Consider the following 13,936-nt stretch of genomic DNA (forward strand, 5'->3'; position numbering starts at 1 on the left):
TCTCATTCTGCAACTCTTTCTTTTTAGTCTCTACGCGCAAAGTCGTTTCAACTTCGTTCATCTTAACTGTGCGACTTCTCCAAGTATTCATTCGTCTTATCGATGGTGGCGAATCGTTCGGTCTTATCTATCTACTTACACATCTACCCTACCACTAGTTATCACGTATCTTTCATTCGAAGAATAATAATAATATAATTTCGAGGAGCGACATCGTGTAAAATTAATGACACGACGATTAATTACTTCTATATTGAAGATCAGTAGTACGTGTGTGTATACATATGTGTATATATATATATTATATGCGTGTGTATATATGTCCACACGATTGTAATCAATATCATTGGTGTATCTGTATAAAACAATATGTCAACGAAACAACCGATACTTATTCTCTTTACGTCAATCAATGACAAACTCTTAAGGAGAGAAATTCTTATCGTAAAAAGCTTGTCGATAAAAAATTCAGATGGAAATTTGAAGAAAACTTTTCAAGACGTATAATTAATGTTTGTCGATTCGTTTCGTCGGTTTCTAGATAATTTCGCGATCGAAAGTTCGAGGAACGATGCAAGAACCTCGATGTATACCATCGTAATAAAGTGAACGAGACGAAACAACAACGTCCATGAAAATTATTGCTCGGTCAGCCGGACGCCATCGAGTCGTCGATCGGTTCTCGCTAAATTGGTATGTCGGGGAAATCCCGAAGAGCTCTCTCTCTCTCTCTCTCTCTCTCTCTCTCTCTCTCTCTCTCTCTCTCTCTCTCTCTCTCTCTCTCTCTCCACCATTCGACTCAATCTGTCGGTGACAATCGAACGGAGTCCGGTGACCAGCTGCCCTGACCTACGACACAGCACCGCGCCTTGCCCCTCCCCCTAAACCTACCCCCACCACCCGACTCTCTCGCTACATCTTTCTTTCTTTGTCTTTCTGAAGAAGAAAACCAAGAAAAAATACTATAAAAATAGTATAATGAAATTAAGGACCAAACGAAAGCGCGTTCTTATTCTCAGGTATAGATCGTCGTTCGATCGTTCGATATCTATATCGTTTATGGTAAAAAAAAAAAAAAAGAAAGAAAGAAAAAGGGATAAGAAATCAAGATACATTTTTTATATGTACGATACGTCCTTGCACGCTAGTAAAAAAAGAAAAAGAAAAAAGAAGGAAATATTTATGCGTATAAAAAAAAAAGTAAGAAAAAAAATAGAACGTTGAAAAAATTAATGAAAAAGGAGCGAGCATTGAGCAAAAAATGAAATCTTTAAGTAATCCGAGGTAGACATCGTGGAAAGAAATCGTTAATACTTTTGTCAGAGATGATAACGTTCGCGGAAAGAGCGCGCTTGGCCAAGTAAATACAGTGCGACAAATTCTTCGTAGATGTCAGGAGGATCGTCTCGATTCTAAAGAAAATGAGCGAGTAGAGGAAAAAAGACGGAGATGGAACAAAATGATGGGACGCGCACTTCGGGCGTCCTCATTCAAATTCAAACTCTGTAAACGATAGCGTTGCCGTTAAAACGACCATCAACAAGTTAACAATGTACGAAAAGCCGGTCTGTAAAATACCCAGTTAGAGATAAATATATCAGCCTGGACGACGAGGCTGGTCGAAAGCGAGTTATCGTTTAAGAAAAGATAATTTTGTCTTTATCTATTTCTCTTCCTTTCTTTATTTTTTTTCTTTGTTTTTTTTTCTTTCTTTTTCTATCTATCTATCTATCTATCTATCTATCTATCTATCTATCTATCTATCTATCTATCTATCTATTTATCTATCTATCTATCTATCTATCTATCTACTCTCTTTCTCCTTCTCTATTCAGTGAACAAATAAAATGCGTTTAAACGGGCGAAGAGAATCAGTCGCGTGTATTTAGTTTTACGGTGCATACTCAACGCACATTTCTTTTTGTCGTGCACCGAAGCGAGAAGAGTACAGTGGCTAATAATAGCCACCAAAACCTAGATCTTAGTCAGTAGATTATTTTTATCTTCGGCTCGCGCGAGTACAACGACAACGACAACGGCAACGGCAATGACGAAAAGCGACTACAGCGACGACCACGGCAACGATACCAATTAAATTCTCTTCGAAAAGCGCGCCAATCGACAACCGCCATTAAGGAGAACGATGACCTTGAGAAAGTTTAAAATCAATTATCATCAAAGAACGTTAAATTCAATAGATTCGATTTACACCCACCCAAATGGTTTCCAATTTACTCTCACTGAATAAATCAGTAATTAAAATAAATAAATAAATAAATAAATAAATTCATATATGTATTTATTTAAAAAATAATCGAGTTAGAAGACAAAAGAATTTTTGTTAACGTTCGAACGACGTTTCGTCGATCGATGGAAGTCGAAAGAGGAACAAAACAGGAGACTACGTTCCATTGCCCCAGATAAGAGTGTAGTTTCCCCTACCTTTCGACTTCTTCCTCTCTGTCTCTTTCTATCTTTCTTTCTCTATATCTCTAGTTCTCGACCGTTACTACTCGACGATTCCGCTTCCTACGAAGGCAGGGAGAGAACGATCTCTTCTTATAACGTGGATAGACAGGAACGAGGCCACCGCCCTGAACCTCACGAGTTTCCTCTTTCGTGTGAAATTTCCTACATTGATTTACCAAGAGAAAGAGAAAGAAAGAAAGAACGAAAGAAAGAGAAAGAAGGAGGAAAAGAAAGAGAGAGAGAGAGAGAGAGAGCCTTCTTTCCTGTCGACCGAAATAGACATTCACGAAAAGAACCCGAATAATCATGGCTCGACTTCGTCTCTTATCTCGTTCGTTTCGTTTTAAATTTTGAATTTCGCGCCGATCTTCCGAAAAAACTTTCAAGCTCGTCCTCATATCGCTCCTACATTTCCCTCGAAAAAAAAAATATTATACTTTATATTAACTTTGTTAATGTAAAACTTCTACGAATTTTACGGATATTTACGAATTTTAAATATTTTCGAAACATTTCCAACAAGGTTTTTTTCTTTATCTTCTTCTTCAATTTAATTAACGATAATTTTTTTTTTCTTCCCGTAAATTTATCTCCCGGTAGTCAAACGAGTTCTCGGCACGTGTCATCGCGAGATTATCAATTAATTCCGTCACCACTCAAGGATTTCATTTAATATACGCGCAAGTATTTAATATATTGCAAAATGTATAAAGACACGTGGCGGTAAATTCAAACGAGGTCGTTTCTCCAATGAAGTTATTAAAAAAGAAAAAGAAAGAAAGAAAAAGAGAAAAAAAAATAAATAAATAAATAAAAAAAGTGGAAGAAGAAAAACCAAACGAAAATCTCGATACGAGATACATATACGCGTACATATTTCTGTAAATGAAAACGTAGATAATCGAAACATAAACTATCTAATCGTATCATATTATGTTTATCTTCTCTCTATTATAATAACATAAATAAGCACGATGGACTTTTGCAAGCCGGGTCAAAAGTTATTCCAATATTTACACACCATTTCTATTTTACCGGACAACTTGTTGTTTCTAATTCCTCCCACCCTATCTTCTACTCTCACGAATTTGAAAAAACAAAAAAGGTAGAAGAAAGAAAGAAAAAGAAGTAACTTAACGAGAAATAATAACTCAAAAATTTTATCTAGAAATAATTTCGCTAATTACTATTACTACTCGTCGTGATACATTAAACGTAGGATCGAACGATAATCGCGTCGAAATGAGTTCAATTCTTATCTTTTTGTCGTTCGCAGCACGAAAACGTACATGATAATTTGCAAAGAAGTAGGTACGCAATAAATTTGTAGCCGGTAACAATATCGAGGAACCAGGAGCGGTATGATACCAACGAGCGACTTATTTCATACCAGAGAGAAAGAAAGAAAGACAGAAAGATAGAAAGAAAGAAAAGAGAAAGAGAGAAAGAGAGAGCAGAAAGAGAGAGAGAGAAAAAGAGAAGTTCGAAAGAGTTACGACGAGGTGTCACGAAAACAGAGAGTCGTACTACCTCTTTCTCGTTTTCATTTTTTTTTTCTTTTCCAAAAATACACAATGCTCGTTCCACGAGCATGAGTACTACCGTTAATTCTCTTTCTCTCTCTCGCACTCTCACTTTGCCTTTAGCCCTCTCTCGTGACACCCTCTAAATGTCCACCAACGTCGACGTTCCTATTTATAAATCCGCTATCGCGTTATCGTTACATGTACGCGCGCACACAAACTCGATTACTATGATACGTTTTAGTAGACGTGTCGCTATCTCTCTTTTTCTCTTTTTCTCTCTTTCTCTCTTTCTCTCTCTCTCTCCTCTCCCTCTCTTTTTTCTCTTTTTCCCTTTATACGCTCGAACGCATTATTATGCGAATATACATTTATATATGTTCCTATATGTGTATATATGTGCAAGCCCGTATATGTAACATAAGTGTAACGTTTAAACGTGTACGTAGGGAACAGCACACGTTAGTTTATCGGACGGATATCGTTCACGTAGCACGAGCTGTAGAAACGAGCCTCGAGGTTTTCTAGTTAAGTGCACTCGTTCGTCTTTCACAACATACGTGCATATATATGTATATGTATATGTATATGTATATGTATATGTATATGTATATGTATATGTATATGTATATGTATATGTATATGTATATGTATATGTATATGTATATGTATATGTATATGTATATGTATATGTATATGTATATGTATATGTATATGTATATGTATATGTATATGTATATGTATATGTATATGTATATGTATATGTATATGTATATGTATATGTATATGTATATGTATATGTATATGTATATGTATATGTATATGTATATATATATATGTATGTATATATGCACATATGTATGTATATACGCGTCCCTCGCGCGTTTGCTAGTGTACCTCATGCTCGAGCTTCTCGACGCGCTCACGACGCGCTCACGACGCGGCCAGCCAGCGTTTCTTTTTCGATCCACGCATTTCTACGTGCACACATGCTCATCAAATATTCTTTAGTATATGTATAGATATATATATATATATATATATATATTATATTTATTTATAAAATAATATATTAATATATATTAATATATATAAATATATATTAATTTTTTAATATTGCATAATATAAATTATTTTTATATTATCCAATATTTAAAAAATATAATATAATATAAATTTATAATATAGATATATATGCACGGAAACGAACAAGAAGCACTGCTGGCACTCAAAGGGAAACTAAGTCGAAATCGAAACTATTTAATACGAATTATTTATCAAATTATTATGCAGCCTAAAATATTCTTTTTTTTATTCTCACGCAGAAATCGATTGCACCGTGAATAAATATTCTATACGATCACATATTACCTATTTATTATTATTATTATTATTATTATTATTATTATTATTATTATTATTATTATTATTATTATTATTATTATTATTATTATTATTATTATTATTATTATTATTATTATTATTATTATTATTATTATTATTATCATTATTATTATTATTATTATTATATGTACCCGTATATGATCGCACTATTGATTATATTTGTAAGATCACAATATAAGATCTACTAACATCCGCCATTTTAGTCAACCATTTTGTAAACGCTACTTGGCTAAAGACGCTACTATATACGTATAACACGGTAGGAAGAAAACGCGAAATATAATATAATCTTTTGAATTATTAAATAATATTTCAGTAACTTTTTAATAATATTCTTCAATAATTTTTAAATAATATCGATTTTGATAGAATAGAGTATAAAAGTTATATAAACCGCCAAGTTTTATTTTATTGGCTTGAAATATAACTTTTAACACAATTTTCATATAAAATTTTCACACAATTTCATAAACATAAAAAATAAAATTTCATATAGAACGCGATCGTTTTTTTTTTGTTTAATAAATTGTAATAAATGGATTTTCTTACGTTACATTCCCCACAGTTATTAGAAACAAGCGCCAAGGCATTCTCTCTTCGACCTTCCTTCTCTGACAAACGTGTCTTCTTACTTCTTTCATTTTGCGATTACCACTCATATTGCAAATATTTTTTAGAAAAATAGTTTAGAGATAAAACCGAACGTTTTTAGATTTTTAAATACTTTTATATTTTTTTTTTATTTTTTTTTTTTTTTTTTTACTTTTTATATGCAAAGAAAAAATAAGGAGATGAAGAAAGAAGAAGAAAAAAAAGAAAAAAAAAGCAAAGAAAGCACAAAGGAAAAAAAAACGAAAAAACAAAAAATTCACTGAGAAAATGATACGTATGTATGTAAAATGCCGAAACTATGTTAACTAATCAATTTGAAAATTTATTATATCTGATATTAATTGACTATTAGACTATTCACTGTTCCCTATTCACTGTTCACTAGGATCTTCAAATTTCAACTATTCGCTAGGACTTCTGATGATAGACTGACTGACCGATTGACCAACAAATAACTTGTTGGCAGAGTGTTGCTATCAAAGTACCTGATTGGTGAAAATTTCCACCAATCAGAACGAAGGTCGGAATTTCCCAAAAAGGATTTGTTAATTCACGTGTTAAAGTCGTGAAGAGTCATAAACAACTTATTTTTGTAATATCTACCTGAATTAGGTGGACGGATGGACCGAAGAAAATTGCAGAAAATAAATTTTGAGAGAAAACATATGGGATTAATGTTTTTTGTTCGCAAGTATATATTAGAAAAAAATATTCAGATAACCAAACGTACAGTGACTTAGATTTATTACTCGAAACGAATTACGTGACCCTTAAATTAAAAATATTTTTCTTTGGATCCTTCTTCTTTTTATGTATTACCTAGAGACACATAAACGAATCGAAGACAATAATGGCAAAAGGAAACATTTTATACGGCCAAACTGTTGCCCTCAAACTCTTCTCTTTCTTCATCCTTTTTCTTTGTTTATCTCCTCACTCGTCTATTTTTAATATTTTTCTTCGTTCCTTCCACTCCCATCTCACCCCCATCTTCCTACGGAATTTTCTTTCTATTTCGTCTATATCGGTGGACTTGTTAACAATGGTAACAAAATTGCATAAACAAATGTTGTTAATACAAATTTAAAAATTGCTATAAAAAATTGTATAAACAATATATATTCGTATATAAACAATGAATTCGTTCTTTCTTTCTTCTTTTCTATCTCAAACGAGTTCCAAAGACAATAATTTTCTTTTTCCCCCTTTTTTTTTTGTAAATCTAGTCTATAATGATCGAATAAAAGTGAAAGTATTTGATAAAAAAAATATTGAAACTAACAACGTTTCGTATAAATTGAAAATTGTTTTATTTATTTAACAATTCAATTTGAATTTTGAAATTTTCTATTTCTTGTTAGAAAGAAATATTAAATAAATTGTTGAAGTAAGATAAATAAATTGTTTACGTTGGACGGGTCCGTTAGGTTCTTAAGTCAGAGAAGAATACGTCTTAGAAATCTTCCATTAGAAAAAAATAAATTGTCGAAAGAGAAAGTTCACTTTAAAGCCAAAGTCGATTTTTCAATGTTGTTTATATGTATTCCATGAAATATTTTCGAACAAAACTTCAGGTAAACTGCTCAATAGAATATAGACAATATGAAAAAAAAATTGTCTAACACAAAACAAGTAAAAATTTTTATTACCTCCAAAAATATAACAATATTAAATAGGATTAACTGAACCTCTACTTCGTGAACAATCCCTTTCTTACCTGGACTTTAAGAAAATTATTCTTTAAGAAAAGTGTTCTTTTTGTAAATTAAAATAAATGGTAGAACGTGGCTGTCACAGTACATAGTCAATGTAGAGAAAGGACATAAGGATTTAAACGAGCGAGTAAACAATTTTTCTAAATATTCTAAAATAAAGCTTAATCAAAAATTCTCCTCTTTCGCGTTAATAATAAATAAATAATAAATAAATAATTTGTATGTTATCTTTTTATACTTATCAAAATATATATATATTTTTTTTTTCAAAATTCTTTGTTCCATAATTGCAATAATTTATCAAAAATATCCTGTCTCCACATTCACACGCATATACATACACGCGCCATATTAGTTTTAATCGAAATAAATTCCTTTACGCGTCCACGTAAACTAATCGAATATTTTCCCGGTTAACATGTTAATTAAATGGAATGAAAAAAAAAGAAAGAAAAAAAAGAAAACATTATAAATTTCTTACAACAAATTATTAGAGAGTGCACATTCATTTCTAAAAAATCAACGATTAGACATTTGAGAACAACAGAGGGCTTGAATAATTTAAAAAACGTAAGATTCGAATCCGGATTCTTTCGCGAATCTACATAAATTATGAATTATAAGAAATAATAAATCTTTCATCTTCTTTTCACAACTCCTTGCATCGCTACTTTCCTTAATATTTAAAGATAAAAGCATGACAATGAAAATTCCTTTTCATTTTATTCGCTCTCTCCTTCTTTCTTTTTTTCTTATTTTTTTCCAAGCTTCATTCGTGCTTAAATATTTTTAAAAAAATACTCTATTCGTATATTTATCAAATTCATTTACTATTTTTTGCTTTTACGAATATTCTCATGAAAAAATAATTTAATGAGAAAAGATATGAAATTTTTTTAGTTGATTAATCAATTCTTAACTTCAATGAAAGCGACGAACGATCGATGATCGGTTTGATTCAATAAAAATATCATGATGTTTTTAAGGTGTATAACAAGTATGGTCGAGATTGAAATCTATGCATCTATAAGTCATACTTGTTATGTACCCAACAATATATAACAAATAGACACAAACAGAAAAATATTATTAGTCATACTGGATGTGAAAGTGAATTTGAAGTCCTGACAAATAAATGACTCATCGCTATAGAAAAAAAATATATATATATAAATACGTAAAATTTTAAAATACGTAAATTTCTAAAAATGTTTGATATTGTACAAAATCGCGTGATAAACACCAAACTTCGTCGATAAGAAAGAAGTCGAAGGTCAAATGTTAAAAGAAATCTTTCAATTCGATTTGATCGCAAACTTCTCGTTGTAATTTTGCAAGATTCGTTTGTACGTACTTCCTCCATTTTTATTTTCCTCCATCATGATTTCTCTCTTCTCTTTCTTTGAGAGTATATTTTTCTTTGTAGAACAAAAATGAAAATTTTCGTCGAAGCCTCGTTTACGATTGCTTTTCAGCGACACGACGTAATAATAATTAAACGTGTTCCCTAAGTATCAATCCTATTTACAGTTAAACAGAGCCCTCTCTCCAATTAAAATATTATGCATCGCGTCGCACGAGATGTTTCAAGAAGACACAAAAGGGAATAACCGGAAAGAGAGAGAAAGAGAGAAAGAAAAAGAGAGAGAGAGAGAGAGAGAGAAAGAGAGAAAATCAGAGAAAAAGAAAGAAAAAAAATATTCGCATTTATTGGGCTCTTCGCTATTCTTTGGGATTGTCGTTGCATAAAGAGAAACGAGAAAAAAAGAGAAAAAGAAAGACAAAGGGAAGCTAAAGAGAAAAATAGAAAAAGAAAAATATATCTATGATTGTGTATGTGTGTGTGTGCGCGCGTATACACGCGCAGAGATATATATACATATAGACAAACAAAAAGAGAAAAATCAAAAAGAACGATATTTTTTCATTTATTTCCGCTTTTTTCTCTTCTTTTTTCTTCCTTCTCATTTTTCGCTTTAGCAAAAAGAAAAAAAAACGATTGAAAAAAAAAAGAAAACGGAAAGGAAAAATATTTGCGTGTTGAGCGAGAAAGAGAAAGAGAAAAAAGAAAGAGAAAGAGCGAGAGAAAGAGAGAAAGAGAGAGATTAGCAGAAACAACAATTTTATTTTTATCTCGTTTTCTTTCGAAAAGTAAAACGCATCGTACAATAATTGTGCGATAGTCGTTTAAAATCGTCCTTCCCACCTTACCAATCCTAGTATCGATGTATCATCTTTTATCTTTTCGTAACTACAAAGGTTGCTTTCTCTAATGTTCTAGCAATGCAGCCAATTACAATGAAGAGAATTACTCCTAGATGAAATCCACTAGGACTAACTATGCGCAGAACTAGCTGCGCTGTGCCGTTTGAAGTTGAAGAAAAACATGTAACGGTAAAATTAAGCACGTTTGCTTTTGTCCACGTAAAGTTATTTTATTTACAATCGACGATTGTTTTTTTTTTTTAATTTCTTAATATACACCTGTTACCTGTTTTAAGAATCAGTGGATATAGAAATTAATTTCTATAAAAAATTGGTTTTTTTAATTTTGAAGATTTTAATAAAATCTATCGATTTATGTATTTGAAAAAAAAAAGTTTGAAAGTATGAGAAAGTTGTGACCAACCAATGGTCAGCATGCAACCTACCCTACTATCTAAATAGAAAATAGAAGGAGACGAAATCCCTCCCATTATTCGACATCGTTCTGCCTCGAGCGACGCACCGAGATGATTTTTGATTCTGTTTCTGGTTCACGGATAACCGAACAGTGACTAGTGAACTTACATAAATAACGAGTGAATGAATCGATCGACGATAAGGACCATATGGCTCGCGGCGAAGAATAAGTTACCTATCTCTGCTTTAAATAATTTCGATGTCAAGAACGTTTCACGGTAAATTGATTTATTATTATCGTAATTTTTTTCACGATTTCTCGAATTATTTCTTTCAACGAAATACGTAAATTAATTTGTAAATATTTCGCGAGAGATTTATCGAGAAAAAAAAAGAAAGAGAGACAGAGAAAAAGCTTGTTTCTCATTACGCATGTAGAATTGTTTCGACGATCATGTAAGATTAAAAATATTACATTTTAAAACTAAATTCATTGAAAATGAGAATGAAAGAGAAAAATTGTTAGATTCTATTTTAATACTTTATCTTTAATACCCATCTTTTTCTTAATCGTAGTGACATTAATATTACTTTATTATCAACGGTCCAAGGATTAACCCTCTTTTCGAACAAAGATATCCTGCCTTTTGTATTGAGAACCTTTCTCTTATCTTCTCTAACTCGTCATTTCGTTATCTTTTTTGTTAAAACACTTTCATAAATTAGAAAAATTCTATCCTTCTCGACGTACGCGTTTATCGTCGATTACTAACAATTCTCATAAATTTCCGACGAATCGCCAAATCGCTGAATAAATAAAAAAAAAATATATATATTTAATAAAATATGTATAACAATAAAACGTATATGGAATTAATAAGAATTGTTTGAAACGTCCTTTACAGAGAAAACATTTTCACGAGTCAATAGCATTCGACGGAGAATGAACTCGGACACCTGCTGCGTATTTTGCAATTCGGTGGAAAAACCGGCCCATATAAGCAGCGAAAGAAAATACATTGAGAAAAAGAAAGAAATGAAAGGGAAACAAAGATAAGGTTTATTGCCATCTCCGAAGAAAGAATTCTACATTTTCTAAGAACATTTCGAAGGCAGATGCGAAACAACGGTAAGTTATATTACCCTCGTAGAATTACTTCGACGTATTTCTCCTACTTTTCATCCACCTCATCCTCATCCTCATCCTCCTCTTTCTCCTTGTCTTTTACAACACGCGTTTAGGGCTCGACCGGCGGAAAGTGCGAGGCGCGTTTTGCGCTCCCTTTGTCGCGAAACTTTCGAACGCCGATGATCACAGCCAATGTGCATCGAGAAAAAGCTTGAGTAAGGGGTGGATATGTAGACACACGAGCAACAGACTGAAAGAAAGAGAAAGAAAGAGAGAGAGGGGGAGAGGGAGAGAGAGAGAGAGAAAGAGGGAGAGAGAGAGAGAGAAAGCTGCCCTCGACATTGTCGTGCAAAGACGAGGGCAAAAAAAAGAGAGAGAAAGAGATAGGAAAAAGGGAATAAAAAGAAAAAGGAAAAAAAGAACCAATGCTTGTGGCTGCAGGGTGGAAGAAACAAAAGAAAGAGGGGGGAGAGAAAAAGATAGAGTTATAGACCTTTGCCTGGAATAAATAAAATATCGTAATTGTCGGTGGTGTAATGTTCTACGAAATCAATATTTCCTTATAGCGAATACGTTTCCTTCTCTCTCTCTCTCTCTCTCTCTCTCTCTCTCTCTCTCTCTCTCTCTCTCTCTCTCACACACGCACGCACGCATACAAACGCGACCCACGCGAGCAATCAATGACAGTCTTCGATCTCTATCCATTTGGTTTAATTATACCTTTTTACCCTTACTTTTCTCGATCCTTTCGAGCATCCTTTTTTTTTCGATTACAGCAACACGATGCTCTCCTTTTATATATTGCGTGACACTAAACCTTTCGTGTTCTCTGTTTCAATGACGCGATGGAATTTCACTCAAAAGAAAAATACGCTTTAAAAAACTCAGATTCATCAGTCTCTCTCTCTCTCTCTCTCTCTCTTTCTCTCTCTCTCTCCTCTCTCTCCTCTCTCTCCTCTCTCTCCTCTCTCTCCTCTCTCTCTCTCTCTCTCTCTTTCTCTCTCTTTTCGTTTCTTTTATTCATTCGATTGTCTCTATTCCTTTCTCTTTCTTGAACTCTTCTTCTCTCTCCTAATCAATAAAGTTCTACTTTCGGTTTTATCGCTTTTCTTACGATGTTACACCTATCTATTTATTTATTTATTTATTTATCTCCTTTTCTCTCTTTTTCTTACTCTCTCTTCTTACTTTCTCTCTCTCTCTCTCTCTCTCTCTCTCTCTCTCTTTCTCTTTATAAGATGAACGTAACGCCGGGATATTCGAGAGTTTCATTTCGGAATGAACGCTTCAACTCGTCCGTGTAATATTTGGAATCTAGACATCGAAGAGAGAAAGAGAAAGAGAGAAGGTAGATCTAAGGAAAAGCGAAACGAGCTGGCAGATTGGCCAGGATCTCCGTTCTTCGCGTCGAACCAACGGCTCGAGTATATCGAGGAGTGGCTTTGAGCTCCTGAAATTGCAAAGGACGAGGTGGCCAACAACGTTCGGACAGTCAAGCTAGCTAGCCTTTATCAAAATGGCTTGTCAGCCGCAGCCTTTATCGCTCGGCTATCGGGAAGATCGGACGAGAAAGAGAAAAAGAAAGAGAAAGAGAAGATCGAACGAAGAGAAAAGCTGAACTAAGATCGAAAGAAAGATGAGAAGATGTTAGGAGTTAAGAAAGTAAAGAGAAAAGAGAGAGAGAGAGAGAGAGAGAGAGAGAGAGAGAGAGAGAGAGAAGAGAAAGAAAAAGCAGACAAAAAGAGAATTCGTTTGAAAAATGGAAAAGCGAGTTCGTTTATTCGGTTACTTTGTGTCGAGTGATTTGCGAAACATAAAGGATAAAACACACACACAAACACACATACAGAGTGAGACGCTCAATGGTTGCTGGTGCGTACTTACGGAAAATATTTCATTCGTCAGTCGTGTTTATTTCTAATATATGATCCGAACGAAATAATCGGATAATCTATAATCTCTAAGAAAAACGATATAAAGGAATATAAAATGAATTAATCGGGATTAATTGAGCGCGTTCGAGATAATAGTATTTACATACGTACAGAAGAACGGACATTATAATCCGCTCTCCTACTTTTTTCTCTCTCTCTCTCCCTCTCACTCTCTCTTTATTCCATCGCACTCTACCCTATAGCTTTCGCTCACGATCGAATCATGTTTACGTACGAGACAGGGTGTTCGCAAATACAAAGGCAGGTAAACTCGACGTATAGCCGAGCATGAGCTGCTAAGCGCGTTACGCCGCATTACAAGTCGCACGGAAATGCGTGTGCGCTCGTGCTCTACATATCCTCTTCCCTCTCTCTCCCACCATCTCACTCTATCTCTGTTTCTCTCTCTCTCTCTCTCTCTCTTTCTCTCTCCTTGAACACGCAGAAGGTATTCCGTGGCATATATCGGCGAATTACGAATTCGTTGAGTATATCGCATCGAACGAGTAGCCAAACTTCAATAATTAT

At 33.4% G+C, this 13,936-nt stretch overlaps 1 protein-coding gene across 7 annotated transcripts in view; it reads right to left on the reverse strand.

Moving 5' to 3' along the window:
- LOC127063664 (AF4/FMR2 family member 4) overlaps nucleotides 1-13,936 on the reverse strand; it is a 153,099-nt gene that overhangs the window by 93,313 nt on the left and 45,850 nt on the right. The window lies entirely within an intron of this gene.

Source organism: Vespula vulgaris, chromosome 5 (genome assembly GCF_905475345.1).
Source record: "Vespula vulgaris chromosome 5, iyVesVulg1.1, whole genome shotgun sequence".
Lineage (NCBI taxonomy): Eukaryota > Metazoa > Arthropoda > Insecta > Hymenoptera > Vespidae > Vespula > Vespula vulgaris.